Below are 4,418 nucleotides of genomic sequence, written 5' to 3'. Positions count from 1 at the left end.
GTCTGAGTCTGTTGCTGCAGAAAAACCCATAGTTCTGCAAGTGAAGGAAGGAGGAGGTAGGTGGCTGCTGGGTGGGCAGCCACGTGTGTCTGCCACTTTTTCATCAGTTCTTGTGACTCAGTGTCCCAGGCAGTGTGGGGGTCTGGGCTGGTGACCAAGCGCAAGTCCTGGGGGCAGAAAGCCCTGCATTGAGCCTCTGCCCACCCCTCTAGGGCTGTGTGATCTGGGGAGTACCTGACCCATCTGAGGCACAGACTCTTTCCTTGTGGAGTGGGGACCATAACAACGCCTGCCTTTTAGGGTGGTTAGTGACCTGGGTGCGAGGGGGTGTCAATAGCTGTTAGCTATTTTGGTGATGAGCCCATCGGCAAAATGGGTCCGAGGTGCTCTCTCTGTGACAGTCCTGGGGTGTTAGTAGCTGGAGTGTCAGTTCACACATGTGAACGATGTGCGTTGGGTGCCCTCACTGGCACTTGCTCACTTCATCTTCACAAACCCCCTGAGGAAGGGGCTGTTCTCACTCTCCTTCTACAGCTGAGGAAACCGAGGCTCAGGGAGGTGACTCAGGTCGAGGGAAGGCAGATGGGGCTCCAGGATCGTCAGATTCTAGCCGCCACGCTCTGACCTTCTGCAGGGCCTGGGTGGAGCTGGCAGAGGCAGGTGCTTAGGTAGCCCCTCCCCACCCTGTTGGCTGTCACCAGGGTCCATGTGGTGGCTGGGGCTGACCCCTCTCCTGATTCTGCTCTCCATCCCTCCTGGAGCTCCAGAGACCCAGAGCCTGTCTGTGGTGTGGTGAGATTTGCCCACTGTCCCAGCTGCCTCTCCTTCTCCAAGTCGACGTATGGACACATTATGTGCCATCGGTGGTGGACACACATCAAGCTAGTGTCACTATGTCTTGGTGGTGAATTGGCAACTTGCATTCATGGGGAAACAATATATACTTATGCAGAAAATGAGCATATGCTAATGATGCATAATTACACTCCATATTTATAGATTTCTCAAATATGCAAAACTGCTCCTGACAATTAAACACCTACAGGTACATTGCAATTTAATAATTGCACATGAGGCCCCTGGCCAGCACCGTAATGTCAGCTTGGACACCAAGTATGAAGTGAAATGTGCAGCCCAGCCCTGCTAGGGGGAGGGGCTGGCTGTCACTGAAGCTGTCACTGCGGCCAACTCACCCGCCCATCCCCCACCCTTCGCAGCCTTTCTGGTCCTCCTTTCTTCCCAGAGAATTGACCTAGTCCATGGGCCATCTGGGCAGAGGGAGCAGCACTCCTGAGGGTCCTACAGCAGGAGGGGCTCAGTGACAGAGGACCCAAGACAGACAAGCCTATCTTGGGGCAGTGTGCGGGGCTTGGGGCAAGGAGGCTGGAGGGGTTTGGGCTCATGGGGCAGATTGCAGGGCCTCGTGGATAGGTCAGAGCAAGGTGGGGAAAGATCAGCTGTATTAAGGAGGGGCGAGGAGCAGATTCTCTCTATCCTCCCCTTCCCTCCCCCCGCGAGCTGAGGGAATGAAGCTCCAGCTCCCAGGCTCTGGGCAGAGACTGAGAATTGGGTGCTGGGAAAAGGAGGAGGGAGACAAGCATGGGGTGGGGGTGTCATATGCTGGGGGTCTTAGGAGGTTTTCTGTCATCAGATGGGACTCCATCATTTCCTGGGGCCCAGCTACTCCTGACTTCCTCAGTAAATGCAAACTTAGAAGCAGAAATGGACATATTCAGTTGAATCACCACATACAATTGCTGACAATTGCCGATAGTTACCGTTTCGACATATAAAACAGTACTTTCAATTGATCCAAAGTACTATTTTTTGCCAGCAGCAACCAGGTTGCCTTTTCTTTATCAGAACCACACTTGCAGTGAGCCAGCTAGCTGCCTCGTCCTCCCCACCAGCCTTCCCTTCCTCCCTTTCCCTAGATGAGATAATCCCTAACAGAACTCAGAGAAATCCTCCGCAGCAATGTTCCCCAAGTGTTGACCTGAGATTTGGCTTTAGCAGCAGCATCTGGGGACTTCTAAAAAAAATAGACTCCCAGGTTCTGACCCCTGAGAACTCAGATTGAGGCGGGGGGAGGGGGGCGAGGGGAGTGGGGAGTGGAGGTGGGGTGGGTCTCCTGCTGCATCTCTAACAAGCCCCCTTCCAGAGCTTCTGCTGCTGCTGAGCCCCAGGAAACTCACATTTCCGGATCCTGCCCTGCTCGGGGACACCCATCTACTTTCTGTCCTTGCTAGAGAAGTCCCAACTCCTTATCCTGACATTTAGGGTCCCCAGAATTGGGTCTCATTTCATTCTTCACTTCAACTCCACTTTCCTGTGGGAATTACTGGCAAGAGGGCTAATTGAATATGACTTGATCAAGCAAAGTTTCTCTGCAGAGCTGCTGTACCTCGATTTCTGCAATGCTGAGGCTGGCACTGCTCCCCCATCTCACGGCTGGTGAAACAGAGGTGCAGGGGTCCAGGCTGAGCACTTCAATTCTTGTCTCTTTGTCCAAGGCCGCGACTGCCACTGTTTCCACCTATAAAGCTTCATTCCTTCCTTCATTTGTTTGTCCATTCAACAAATATTTATCAAACACCTACTACGTGCCCAGCCCTGTTCTGGGTACCAGGGACGCAGCAAGGAACAAAACAGACACAGACTGTCAAGGAAGGTGGACAGCTTCAGTCGGTAAAGAAACAAAGAATAATGAGCTCTCTTTAGATTCGGATGATTTCTTATTTAGATAGACAACAAAAGCAGGATCAACAAAAGTGCCAGCAACATATGTCCCATGTCCCATAGGACATATGTCACAAAACCAAAGGAGCCGGTGGGTGATCTGGTGCTGAGGCGGCCATCCCACGTGAAGGCTGTGCAGTTTTATCACGTGCAGCTATGCCCTAAGGAAGATGCTCTCATGTTCTGAGAGGACCACAGGGCTCTCTGACAAGACTTACCAGCTACGGTTAGGTCTTGCCTCATGACCTGTGTGGTGAATACAAGGTGGCCAGGGCACCAGGGCAGACCCATTTCCCTATGCAGCCCTGTGCTCATGGGCCCCGGGCATCAGGGTTGTTGTAAAAAGCCTCCAGGTAATTCCAGTGGGCAGCCCAAGATGAGAGCCCTGGTCTAGGTTTTGCATGTTCTCTAAGGGCTCCTTCCTACCCTGCCCCCCTTCCTGCCCCGAAATACAGTATATACATTTGTATCTCTCTCTATGTATCTCAGTCTCTGTCTCTGTCTCTATCTCTATCCCTATCCTTCTCTCTCCATCTCCATCTCTAGCTTCATCTCTACTTCTTTCTCTACCCCTGTATCATATACTGATTCTGTATCATATATTCTCTATCCCTGTATCATATAATGATACCCCTGTATCATTAGCTGCGAAGCACCATTCACCCATTCATGCCATTTAGGACTCACCTACTCCACGAGTCAGGCCTTTAGTCTCTTTGCTTTTTAGTCAAGGTAAGTGAGTGGTCCCAGGGCTAAAAAGTGGCAGACCCAAACCTTAAGCCAGGCCTCTCCCCTTGGTCCACCCTTGGTTTTCACACTACTCTGGCCTGAGATGCTGGCATGCTGATTCCAAGGTTCTGTGATGTTCTAGGCATCCCAAAACACCCCATTCCAACACTCAACTATTTTACTGTTTTGTGAACATTACTTTGTGATTTTTGACAATCCTGTTTTAATGCTATGCATTTTACGACTATAACTTACTATTTCACTTTAATGGGCTCTGATTCTAATATTTGGTGAGTGTAGCCTCCTCTGACGGTACAATGACTCCACATTTCTCCCAGAACAGGCAGCCAGTCCCCCCAACCTGAGTCTCCCCAAGGCTTCACGTCATTCCCTTCTTTCCTTTTAAATCCCATCCAAACCATCCAAAGCCTCTCCCTTCTCTAGGGCCCACTTCAGACTTTCTGCATTTACGGCTGTCACAAAATGTTATTAGCTGTGACAATGACAATTAGAACAATTACACTGGACAAGAGGCGCCCGCTAATTTAGGATTCACAGTGAATCATGACTTCTGGAGTTGAGGTGGCCACCAGCCACCCCAGCTATGCCTGACGGGTCTCCACTTGGCATAGAGCAATGGCCACAGTAACAGAGTGACTCTGCCATTCTTGAGTAGTGCACCTTGTGTCACCTGGGGTCCCTGCAGGGAGCCCACCCAGGCCCAGGGATCGTTGGTTATTTGCATCCCCGGCTCCCCCACCCATCCCCTCCTCTGAGCCTCCCACTCTTCTCCTTGCTCTCAGGAATGCAGCTCACTGTTGGTCTCCGGGGGCCTCTTGCTGAGAGTGATGTTGCATCCTGGCTCCAAACCCTGATGAAGGAGGCTCAGTTAATGGTCTTGAGCCCCAGACATGGTGGAAGGAGGCAGTGTTGCCAAATGGTTAGACCAC

The sequence above is a fragment of the Pteropus vampyrus genome, unplaced genomic scaffold (assembly GCF_000151845.1).
Source record: "Pteropus vampyrus isolate Shadow unplaced genomic scaffold, Pvam_2.0 Scaffold36, whole genome shotgun sequence".
Taxonomy (NCBI): Eukaryota; Metazoa; Chordata; class Mammalia; order Chiroptera; family Pteropodidae; genus Pteropus; species Pteropus vampyrus.
The sequence above is the reverse complement of the archived record's forward strand: the minus strand, read 5'-3'. Positions refer to the sequence as shown.